Source organism: Euprymna scolopes, chromosome 15, assembly GCF_053919585.1.
Source record: "Euprymna scolopes isolate OS-2025 chromosome 15, ASM5391958v1, whole genome shotgun sequence".
Classification (NCBI taxonomy): Eukaryota; Metazoa; Mollusca; class Cephalopoda; order Sepiida; family Sepiolidae; genus Euprymna; species Euprymna scolopes.
Genome location: NC_136496.1, coordinates 11,504,734 through 11,518,806, shown reverse-complemented (window position 1 = coordinate 11,518,806; position 14,073 = coordinate 11,504,734).

The window sequence follows — 14,073 nt, the reverse complement described above, 5'->3', positions numbered from 1 at the left end:
ATTATTTTTTATTTGTTTTATATAAGCATTCATAATCATGTTTTGATCACCCACTTACAAGTAACACTTTGTAAGCAGTATCCCCTGAAGAGGTCTCACGTTAGTTGTAACTGGCTGACCGAAACATGGTCATGAATATGTAGTGACATATGTAGTGACATATAAATGTTTATGGAAAACAAATAAAAAATATATCTTGCCCTACTTCGGTATTGAGCACTCTTCTATGTACCTCGTTAAAAATTCATTGGTTGCTTCACCCCTGGAAAATAATTTCCCCCACTCTTTATCTGTGTCTAAACCTAAACGTAGATTCCATGAATCAAGTTTCTTTCTTAGAACTGCACACCCGTGGAACTCTCTTTCTTTTGCCTGCTTTTCAGCTGACTATAATATGTTCGTCTTCAAGTCCAATGTAAACAAGTTCTTGATGAGTAAGTAATCCAATTTACCAATTTCACACTTCGAACGATTACTATGAGATTGTCTTCTTTGACCACTGTACTCTTTTTAACCCTTACCCTCGAGTGGTCTCTAGGCCTTTATAAGTGGTGATCCTTTTGTAAAAAATATTAGCCTGGAATAATAACGATGATTCAACAGTTTAAACTTTTAATAAAAACTTTCCACTTAGTTAATTTCTTTGTATAATGTTGTTTGCCATACTAAAATCTTGATACTGCTCCACCTTGAAAGAATATCTTGCCATCTGTTTCTTCAACCGAGTGTCACTGACACGTACTCAAGAGCAGGAGTAGCTCTAATTCATGCAATCTCTGCACTGCGACAGGCATTCATTCAACTGGAAGAATTAATGGACAAGATGGTGGGTCATAGGGCGAAAAACAACGTTTCCCCCACCTACTCCACCTTTCCCATCTGTAAATATTCTGATTAGGAGAATAAAGTTTAAAAGGTTTGATCACTTCTCTCCAGTGAAGTGGCAGCTGAAGGGTTCCATTATCATAAACTCTTGGATCGACATGCATTTACGTATTCATAAAAAGCTGATCGGATTATTTATTTCCGACAATAAGTGCTGGGAAGGATGAGTGGTTTGACATAGGATTCTCCATGCGCACCTCTTCCCAATGCAACTTGAAATCTTATGCACACGTGCAGTCGTCGATGGTGTAACAAGCGATTTCTTTCTGTTTAGATATGCATCTTCGTGCACACAAGCACACACAGAAATGAACCCAATTAGTGTAGCACACACACACGCACACACACACACACACACATATATGAGCAAACAGTTAATAAAACATGCTAAAAACACTTTGAAAAACAGTTAAAACATATTTAATCTGAAAAGGAAACACTTAATAAGTGGATAATCCTTACTTTCCTTCTCATCAGAGGGTAGGAATTAGCAAAATGCGGCATCGGATTTTGCATACAAAAGTATTTGATGAAACTGCAAGTACGTCAAAGATCTTACTTGATAAGAAAAAGTGAAGCAGAGGGAATATGGTGAAGAAAAAGGTGATTTAACTTGAATGGATAGTCTGATGAAAGGTAGGTACCGCCAACGCGCGCCACAGTTTAACCCCCCCCCGGTATGTAACACGATGTAACTGTAATTAATTTATTATGATCATCCTAACTTTTTTTTTACTATTTAAAAGAATAAGCTTCAAATAAACTGTTAATATTTTTAAAAATTTTTTACAGCTTACAAAAATAATAAAAATGCGACACACACACACACACACACACACACACACACACACACACACACCCATATATATATATTTATAAAGATCATCGTATAACGATAAGATCACGGTCTGACTGACGTAAAGAACATGTCAAAATTATTTAAATTCAATGTCACTTCACGCAGGTAATGGTAGCCGAATGGATACGATCTTTGCTAATCGAGCCAGAGTTGGCTCGTATTGCCGAGTTCGAATCTGTCGACTGGTGTTAATCGTGACACCCTGCACTGAAGATTCCCGAAAGAATGAAACACTAGTGCCTGTAGGTATTTAATTATTATAGTAAAAAAAAAAAAATCATTATGACAGCCCTTTAAGAAACTCTTTTCTTTTTATCGTTGAGCACTTGCAGTTGAATTAAGTCGGTCAATTTAGCTCTTAGGCATAGATCATCGTATAACGATTAGACCATTGTCTGACTGGCGTAAAGAACATTTAAAATGATAATCTTTGAATTCAACGTTATTTCACGCGGTTAATGGTAGCCGAATGGATACGGTCTTTGCTAATGTTGCTGAGTTCGAATCTTTCGACTTTCGACTGTTAATCGTAACACCCTGCACTGAAGATTCCCGGAAGGATGAAACACTAGTGTCGGTTAGTATCTAATTTTTATAGTAAAAAAATATATATATATATATATATATATATATATATATATATATATATATATATATATATATATATATATATATATATTTGTATTAGCAGTTCAGTGCGGGTTTGCTCAGGCTTTATGTACTGTTCATAACTTTATGTGCATATATATGTATATATATTAAAAGTTTGAATCATGTCCAGAAAAAAATCATCTAAAATCTTAAGTGTTTAGACTCCAAATTGGCGGAGCAGTTTGGTAGAGTCTACAAAGGTCAACTTTTTCGACTTTAACCTTGGCAGCCAAATTCTCGCCCAAAAACTGATTAAAAGGCTCGCTGCATGTCTGAACACCCTCTATGTAAAATTTCAAATATTTAGACCCAAAATTGGCTGAGTAGTTTGCTAGAGACCGCACCAGTAAAATCTTTTTAACTTTGACCCTTTGGTAGCCAATTCCCCGCCAAAAACCGATTAAAAAGTGTGCCCTTTATCTGAATACACTTTATGTAAAATTTCAAATGTTTAGACAACCAAAAATTTTGCCGAGAGGTCAAATTTTCTAAAACTATAATCCCATTTTCGACCCCTTAACATTTATTGTTTTGGCCTCAAATCAAATTAAAAAGTTTGATCCATGTCCAAGAAAGCTACATCTAAAATGTCAATTGTTTAGATTCAAAATTGGCAGAAGAGTTTGGTAGAGTTTTCAAAGGTCAAATTGTTGAACTTTGACAGCCAAATCTCGAGTCTGTGGACTGAAAATTGACAGAGTAATAATAGTAACAAAATACAGGACAGTATATAATACACATGTATATAATCAAATATCATTATAAATAACACCGTAAGGCGGGGCAAATACCGTAACCAGGGACCGGAAAAACATAGTACTTCACATAGTAACCTGAAAAAAACCGTATCCTAAAGCCAGCATACACTAAATACTATTCAAATATATCAATAAATAACACAAATATCTTTGAACCATCTATTGTTGTGTTATTTGTGCAATAGTATAGCTTAATTTTTTAAAAGAATAGTTTCATATTTTTCATTTTAAAATTGATAGAGTTTTTGGAATAAACAGTAAAACAAGTGTATATTGCAGTGAAAAGTTAATATATATATATATATATATATATATATATATATATATATATATATATATATATTCGTATATCTTTGCCGTTATTTCAATACATTTTACATTTTCACTTTTTCTGAAGATGTTCGTTGATCCGAACGAAGTCAGTAAAGCTTTCGTTTTTATGATTAATCTCTCTCTCTCTTTTTCTCCCTTTCTCTTACTCTCTCTCTATCTTTCTCTCTCTTTCTCTCTCTCTCTCTCTCTCTCTCTCTCTATATATATATATATATATATATATATATATATATATATAAAGTACTTGAAAGTTGAAGGCACGCGTTATTTTTGATTAATCTCACAGACTGGTCTTCTTTATCTGTGCCTATTCATACAGACATTTATTTTTTGGGCTATTTATAAACGCCAACAACATGCACTCGGACTACAATAAACGTGGATATTTTATTTCTACCACTTTTTTGGATTCACCGGATTTTGGACTCAACAACTATGAGAACTGTCCTTCAAGTGAAACCATTTTTCGTTTATATCTATTTAAATTTCTGTTTATATCTCTCTATGATAGAGTGAAAACATATCTTAATGTATCACAATATGTTTCACTGTTTATATGTCATATATATATGACACATTAAAGATATATACTGACTGGGATAGCTTCCATACATTTATATCTGATTTACCTCTGCATTCCATGTTTAAAAAGTATGTGTCCTCTATAGTATCAGACCTGACCGAATGGTTAATTGTAGGCATAGACCGATTCATACCATCCAAAACATTCCAACAAAAACCTAACAACCAACCATGGTTCTCCCCAGAATGTGCTGATGTACTCGCGCACAGAAATCACTTTTTCCATAGTACCAACGTAATAGATGCACTGAGACAAAAGCTGCTTTCAGGACTGCCAGCAACCACTGTAAAAGAGTAATAAAAATGCAAGAGAGCTATATGCCCAGTCCGTTAAATCCAAAGTAGCCGAGCAGCGACTTGGTTCCCACCAGTTGTAGCAAATAACAAACAGGATCCTGAACAGAAGCATGATTTTTATCCCAACCATCATCAATTAACTTGAGGTCATCTCGTCAGTATCCGACAAGGCCAAACTATTTGCCAAGAACTTCGAAGCTAATTCTATCCTATGCGACGATGGCCATCAACTCCACGTACTTCCTCCTATAACTGACAACACGCTATGCAACATACAAATATCTGTGCGTGAGATCGCCAAGCTAATCAAGAACCTTGATTCCAGTAAAGCAACTGGTCCTGACGGCATTCCAATATAGTGTTGAAAAAGCTTCAACCAGAACTTGCCCCCATACTTACAAAACCGTTTAAGCGTTCTCTTAAGTAGAATTGCTTCCCAACACTCTGGAAAACCTCATCAGTATGCCCTGTATTTAAGAATTCAGGTGATAAGTCATCTCCTTCTCAGTACAGACCAATAAGTCTCCAGTGTGTTATGAGTAAGTTGCTGGAATCCACATTAAATAAAGAAGTAGTCAACCACCTCAGTAGAAATAACCTTCTTAGTGACATGCAATATCGTTTCCGTTCTGCTAGATCTACAGCAGATGTGCTAACGGTTATATCTCATAGGATTAGCGAATCTCTCGACAAAGGCTTCCTTTCTAGGGCAATTGTTCTTGACATGTCTAAGGCCTTCGATAAAGTATGGCATAAAGGCCTACATCACAAGATTTCCAGCTACGGTATAACTGGAAATGTTTTCTCAATCATTAAATCATTTCTCTCTGATAGGTTCATAAGAGTAGTAGTTGATGGGCAGAAATCAGAGGCCCACTGTATTTATGCTGGAGTCCCTCAGGGGTCCATCCGGGGCGCAACTCTTTTCCTGATCTACATTAATGATCTCCCAAAACACATACTTAAATCATTCATTGACATCTATACTGATGACACGACCATCTATGGCAACACATCAAAGGTCGTAAATGACAAGGTTCTCTCTGATTCTTTCTCCTCTGATCTTGAGCACGTGGTACAGTGTGGGAAGAGGTGGCTAGTTACTTTTAATGGATCTGTTGCCAAGGTCGATGGGAAAATGGTAGGGTCCTTCTACCGCCCCAGAAGATATCTCCATACTGATGCAATTTTCTTCCTATATAAAAACCAAGTACACCCATAATCTGCCTTGACATAGTTCAAAATAGTCTTTGTGGCCTAGTGGGAGATGCCCTTTGTTCTTCCCTACAACCTCTCTCCCACAGAAGAGACGTTGCGAGCCTGCCTTTGTTCTTTCGTTATTTCCATGGCAGGTGCTCGTCAGCTCCAATTCCTTGTCCCCCTCGCCAATCTCTCACAAAAAACACCCCTCTAGCTGAAACCACTGTCAATAATTTTCAACATTCATTATCTGTGCCTAAATCAAAACGTATATTCTATGAACAAAGCTTCTTTCTTAGAAGTGCACGCCTGTAGAATTCTCTTCCGTTTGCCTGTTTCCCACCTGACTACAACTTAAAGTCCAACATAAGCAAATTCCTGATAAACCACCCCCTTAAGTAAGACACTTTATCAAATCTCCATTACTAACGATTACTACGATAGTATCCCATTGATTACTGTACATGCAATAACCCTTATCCCCGACTGGCTTCCGGGCCTTGCTAAGTGGTGACTACCATGTAATATATATATATATATATATATATATATATATATATATATATATATATATATATATATATATATATATATACTAGCTGGCCGCCCGGCGTTCCCCGGTCGTACAATACGCTTAAGCATATTTTAATTTATGCAGATTTCGTATGTATTATTATAGAATCAATCCTCTATTTATTATTATATATTCGAGGAATAATTTGCTGGTTGAATAATTCGCAAAAAAAAAGCATAAAAATAAAAAAAATAATAATGATAATGTCGGTCATCAAATTCCGTCTGTGTTTGTTCACAATATCACGTCAGCTGATATTTGGATTTGATGATCTTACGCACAATCTATCTTCACTTGAAGATAATAAATAGGAATTTTTACAGGAGAATATTTTACGTTACATCGGCTGGTGTAACGTAAAATATTCCCCTGTAATTTTTCTTTTCATCTATAAAAGAAAAAAAAAAGACTATTCTGAAGATCGGATGTTTTTGATTTTCGATAATTATCGGATGAATACATGTACGAAACATATCTCAGAACATTGCCAAACAGATAAATTACCTTTGTGTGACTTTGCAAAAAGATAGTCGCAATCGCTTCGGAACCTATGAGGAAGGATCTCACATATACACACAAAGTGACTTTAATATAGAAGTAGATAGATATGCTAGCAGGTCGCCCGGTGTTGTCGGCCGTAAAATAGGCACAAACAATTTATTTTAATTCATACAAAAACTGAGACATGTATATACGACTATTATTTTTTTCTAAAAAGTTCACTTCTTGTAAGTAAAAAAAAAAAAGAAGTAAATACTCGAGCTGAAATCGAAGCCAAAATCTAAAGACTCTGAGTCAAGTACGATAACCATTAGGCAGGCACGACAGAATTTAAAAAAAGGGTTTTCAAACCTGCAGTTTTTTTAACATAATTAATCTCTCATGCAAACCATTCACGCATGCGCATTCGTAAAACAGTGGTTTTTCAATTGTAACAGTTTTCTCCGGATGTAAACCAATTATAAAGTTTTCCACATGTCTGAATATCCTACATATCAAATTTCAGTTTTGTAGATCGAAAATCTGTTGAGTATATTGGTTGAGTAGTGTTTTCACACAATATTCTCACTCTCTCTCTCTCTCACACACACACACACACACACACACACACACACACACACATATATATATATATATATATATATATATATAAGAATTCCCCATTGATAATGGTGTGAAGCAGGGTGATATAGCTGCACCAACATTGTTTTCGCTCTATTTGACTGCTGTGCTCTGGTATGGTTTCCACGATTGTGATATGGGTGTTTATATTAGATTCAGAACAACTGGAAAGGTGTTCAACCTCAGAAGATTCCAAGCCAAAACACTTGTTAGTGATGGACTTGTAAGGGAACTGTTGTATGCTGATGATGCTGACCTGGTAACACACTCCCCAGTAGATATGCAACTAGTGATGGATCTCTTTACAAATGCTTGTACCTGCTTCGGACTGACAGTTAGCATTAAGAAAACTAAAGTCATGTACACTCCCCCTTCCGATGATCGGTATGTGGAACCTGATATCTTCATCTGTGGAAAGCGCCTTGAAGTCGTAAAAAATTTTGTCTACCTTGGGAGTACCTTATCAAATGATGGCACTCTTAATGCGGAAATAAGACAAGAATCAGCAAGGCATCTGATGCTTTTGGAAGATTACAAGATAGGGTCTGGTCTGATGGTGATTTAACTCTGACAACTAAAATTTCAGTATATGAAGCATGTGTAGTACCATCCCTACTCTACGCATCTGAAACTTGGACCTTGTACCGGTCACATATAGCGAAGGAGGAAAAGAACGGGGGGGGGGAACCTGACGTCTTTGCTGTTACGAACACTGCCAAACTGGAAGTGACGTAGGTTTAAATTAAGGCTAAACAATTGAAAAGAGGGGATGACTTTCGAAAATATCGGCGAAAAAAGCGACTCCTTCTTGTAGAAATGTGCCCAGTTGAGGATGAAGAAATGAATGTTCTGAAGGATGGAGCTTCAAAACGATACTGAGCTTGTAAAAATCCGTCGCCTCTGTCGAAAGTTTTAGGCAGGCATGAAAACATACATACATACATACATTTATATATTTGTAGCTCAAATTTTCGACCTAAACCAATTAAAAGCTTGCCCCATCTCTGAATACCCTTTATGTAAAATTGTCTGAGTAATTTGGTAGAGACCGAAGAGGTCAATTTACCTTTACTTGGACCACTATTATGACCCCTTAACATTTATTGTTATGGGCTTAAATCAAGTTATTAAGTTAGATCCATGTCCAAGGAACCTATATCTAAAATTTCAAGTGTTTTGACCATAAATTGGCGGAGGAATTTGGTAGAGTTCTCAAAGGCGAAATTGTTTAACTTTGACCCGTTAACAGCCAAATTGCTGTCCGAAAACGGATTACAAAGATTTTCCCAAATCTCAGTATGCTGTATATCAATTTTCGAGTCTGTAGACTAAAAATTGACAGAGATATTGTGTAGGAAAATGTACACAGACAGACAGACAGACACACACACACACACACACACACACACACACACACACACACACACACACACACATTTTAACTTTTATGGATACTAGCATTCCAGGCCGGCGTTGCCCCGTTGTTTGGAGGTGTGTGTTTAGCAAAAAAAAAAAAAAAAAAGAAGAAGAAAATAGTGGCTGTAGGAAGGCAGGCTCGAACCCATACCCCGAGGTAAGAAAAGAAAGGGAAAAACCCTGACGTCTTTGCTGTTACGACCACCCCCAAACCGAAAGTGACGTAGGTTTAAATTAAGGCTAAACAATCGAAAAGAGGGGATTACTTTCGAAAATATCGACGAAAAAAGTTACCCCTTCCAAAGGAAAGGCACCCAGTTGAGAGTGAAGAAATTAATGTTTTTAGCAAATTTTTCGGTATTTGTCGTCTGAAGAGTCGAGCTTCAAAACGATACTGATCTTGTGAAAATCCGTCGCCTCTGTCGAAAGTTCTAGGCAGACATGCAAACATACATACATACATTTATATATTGGTAGCTCAAATTTTCGACCCAAACCGATTAAAAAGCGTGTCCTATCTCTGAATACGTTTTATGTAAAATTTAAAATGTTTAGACCAGAAATTGTTTGAGTAATTTGATAGAGACCGCAGAGATCAAATTATTTTTTAGGCTCAAATCAAGTTATTAAGTTAGATCCATGTTCAAGGAACCTATAACTAAAATTTCAATTTTTTATACCCAAAATTGGCGGAGGAGTTTGGTACAGTTCTCAAAGGTCAAATCGTTGAACTCTGGCTCTTTAACAGACAAATTTCTGTCCGAAAACCGATTTAAAATTTTTTCCCAAATCTCACTATCCTGTATATCAAATTTTGAGTCTGTAGACTGCAAATTGACAGAGTTATTGCGTAGGGAAATGTACACAGACATACACACAGACACACACAGACAGGCACTTTCACTTTTATAGATATATAGATATAGATATAGATAGATAGATAGATAGATGATTAAAGTCAGTACAAACTGTTTGATATAAAAAAACATTATAACACACACACACACATACACATATATATATATATTACAAATTATTTCTGTATTTCCCTTCTCTTTCTCATTCTGTTTTTGCTTGTCTCCCTATCTGTTTCTCTGTGTATTTAAGTAAGTTTTCCACAATGCAATAGCGATGTATTGCACTATGTTTCACATGGTTTTCTTATTCAGCCAACTCTGCTTTTATGTTTTCAAGTGTCTAGATCAACAACAGTCTTCAATTATCTGACACTGTCTTTGTAGAAAGGTTGAACAGTCATATCCTTGGGCAAATTATGCGTCCATCAACTTTTCATTCGGTTTGAGATGAATAGCGTAATATACGTTTGATTTTTTTTTTGCTTTCATCGACTGGTTTTGGAAAACAGTGTTCATAGCGCCGCTGGTTCTGAACTACCTCAACTTATAAGCACTTGGTATACAATTCCCGCCAAAGAAAAAAAAGCGTTGCAGTTCAAAGTTAATCGTAAACTGGAATGTAATGGCGTAACAATGATGTTACGTCGATTTCTTGCAGCTTGTTTCGAACACAATGAAACTGCATTTACTAACACACAATAAAACTCATAACGAGTCACATTACGACCATGTAATCTCTACAGCCACCTACATCGAAATTATTTTTTTGATCAATCAATCCTGGTGTTCTGACTTCCTAACTCCCCCAACCTCTTATCACACCTCAAAGACTCCTTGCATTCCTGAACTTTCTTATGTCATTCAAGAACTGATATTCGATTCATACAAGATGGTCCATAAACAGTCTAAAGTTTTCTATATATTCCTGTACATTTTTTCCAAGTTTAAAACAATATTTTATTGCATATCGTTTACTTATATGTCCTCACGTCCGGATTGCATTTTTGAAATTCACCAGCTGTAACAATCAAGATTTAGTAGAGTGCATTCCAATTCCTGCTGTAGCTATTCATTTGAACATGAAATCATAAAAATTGGTCCGTCATCTCATAAGATGTATCGCAATAACATACTGAATTTTCAAGAGTCCACGACAATTAAAATGTCTGAAAAAAGTCTGAAAACTTATTGAAAGCACCTCGTATATATATGTATGTATATATATATATATATATATATATATATATATATATATATATATATATTACGAATTCTATTATTATTAATGCAAACAGACAATAATAACAAAACATTCATGAGTTTGTAATAAAAAAAAATAAGAATAAGACATTCATGAAATACAATGAACATTAAAATACGTAGGCCCTGGGTTCGGTACACCTTGCTGAAATAAAAATATGGGATACTCTTTCACAACAAGAAATATACATTAGATGACGAACAGTGTATCAAAATAACGGAAAACACGACACGCAATGGTAATATTTTCGAAATTAAATTTTATTATAAAACAATGAACTAACTATGGTAGGAGAGTGAAAATAAAAAAGAACAAATTATAAAGATGGGGAGGGGTATCTTTGTCTACTATTCGAAGATGCCAACGAGAAATATATCAAAACAAAAAAAATGTATCAGTCCAAATGAAACAATGGCAATATGAACTCGTTGACTTAAATATATGAGAGAGAGGTAACTCGCGTTTTTTTGTGTTTCTTTTCTCTTTTGTTTTTCTTTTAACTTTTAAAGTGGACTTTAATCTTCATTTTATTCGCTTCGGGCAAATTCACAGCACGCGGTGTTCCTTTATCGTATCCATCCAATGTTTTGGGTTATTATCGGAATATCACGTCTCATGTGTTAGTGAAATTAACACCCGGTATTCCGACAACGCCAGCTTGTTCTTCCAAGCATTATTTCTTTTCTTTCGCCGTTGATATGGAGTTCCCAGGCATTACTTCGTTTCTTTCGCTGTTGGTGGAGGGGGTATCCACATCTTCGTTTATCTGTGGCTGAGTGACGATGTGGAAAATTTTTCCACGTGCGCACGCTTTGGCGCGCCAGCCAAAAGTCTCCGTCCTGTACCAAAAGGTCTTTCTTCCTCTTTTTTTTTGCTCTCTCTCTCTCTTCCTCTTCTAAGTACGTTTCTTAGCCCTTTCATTCCTTTATTCTGCCTTGCCTAGCAACTCGCACGGGTCGATTGGTTTCTGATCAAATTACCCGGTCATCTCTCTAGCTTGCGTATCAAAAGGCTTTTATCACCTCTCTCTCCTGCTCCCACTGTCTTTATCTCTCTCTCTCTCACACACACACACACACACACACACACACACACACACACACACACACACACACACACACACACACACACACATATATATATATACTCCTATAAAATCGTTTTTCTTTTGTATGTATTGATATTCATATTAAAACCCTCTTTTATATTTATTTAAAAAGAAAATACAATTTTCTCACATATGGGTTGTGGAATTGAATTCACTAGCAAAAGATCTAGCTAATTTGCTATTCTTTTAAACATTCATTTTAATTAATTCCCTATTAGTTGCTTCGGTTTTCTTATGGGATGATCATCTTTAGTTAACTATTACGTGTTATTATATTAATGCAGATATTCTACATGATTTATACTTGCATAACATTTGCGTAAAAAGTTTACAGTGAACACAAAATTGTTTCCATATATATTATGTATACGTATATATTTTTGTTTAATCTATCTAACTATCTATCTATCTATCTATCTATCTATCTATAAAAGTGAACGTGTCTGTGTGCCTGTTTGTCTGCGTGTATGTCTGTATGTGTACATTTGCCTAAGCAATAGCTCTGTCAATTTAAAGTCTACAGTAGTAAAAAACTACATTTCTGTCAGCCTGTTTGGAAAATAACAAGTAGAAGACGTAGAATCCAGTTTTTAATGGTGTTTTGCATGTCATTGTTTTCAATTTAAAGTTGAGTCTTGGATCTAGGAAAGTCGACACACGATCTCGTGAAAATCCGTCGCCTCTGTCAAAAGTTTAAGGCGTACATGTGATGTGATGATGATTGCAACGTCTTGTCAGACGAGTGCCACTTCCTCAGACACTTAAAGTCCATGAGCCCAAAAATGGCTTCCATCGCCACAGGATCATTTTTATAGACAAATGCCTGAGGGAGTATCTATACACAGATGATTTTACAGAGTCTTAGCTTTGTACGATAGCTAAGTCCCTCTCTCGGTTCAAAATGTTGAGATCTAACAACAAGACAGAGCAAGATAGCCAGCAACAAGTTAAACTGTAGACCAGCTTTATGCGGGTACTGGTCTCCCGCTTTATGGTTTTTTTAAATCAGACATTTGCTTCTTCTAGAACGGTTGCCTTCACCATGGTTACAGGAGCCCTTTCCACCCCAAAACACACATACATACACACAAACACCCACGGTGCTAGTTGGCCGTTGACCTCGAAAAAGGGTTAGGCGTACATACATACATACATACATACATACATACATACATACATAGATACATACATACATACATACATACATACATGGTGGCTTCCTTCATGCATTTAAACAGAAAGGGAAGATTTACATTATAGATTAAAATCTTGTTTACATTGATTCACTAAATTATTCAACAATTGTAAGAAAGAATTCGCTAATCAGAATTAGATTAGACAGCTTTTGACTTAAATAAGCTAATCCTATATTTCTATTAACTCGCTTATTAGTCATGGATAAAAGCAAAAGTTGTGAAATTGATGAAAGTTTCAATGAATGTATGAAGCAAGATAGTGACTCTAAACCACATTCCCTGACACCAGCAAACCACATTTACCCCTGAAGTATATTTTTGATGGAATACTGTAATTTTAACAAAGTTTTGCAATAAGTCTATTAACTCCAATGTTACATGTTACAGAATATGGTTGAATATCAACAGCAATCATTTTTCCCACAGGGAATAGATCTCTTATGATCTATAGTCATGGATTTCCTAAATTGTGTTCTTCACCAATATTGGTTCTATAGTAGTTTGTTTTTTCCCTGAAGATCTGTAGTTGCTACAACTTGTTCCTGGAATGTATATCCCTGAACATTCATTGTGTTGCGTTTTCTAATCTGCAACTTTTTCTGTTTTTTTTTTTGAATGAACCTTTCTAAGATGGTTTAACATATTAGTCATTGTAAAAGTTTTTGCTGACTTGCCTCCCTTTGATATGATGGCTTCCTATAACTTGCAAGCGTATGTATTCTTATTCTTGGGATTGACATCAAAATACTGCAACATAAACTTGTTGCTATAATGGTTTATGGTTTTTGTCAAAATTTAATGCATTTTTAACGTATTTAAATTACTTATGTCTGATATCTAATTAGTAAGTTATCTAAAATAATATGCATATTTAGACCAGAAAAAATGATATGCGATTGTTCAAAAATGAGGAACAAGAGTATGACTGATGAAGAATGCTTTATTTTCGGTTCACGTCGCAATTTACTGTACAT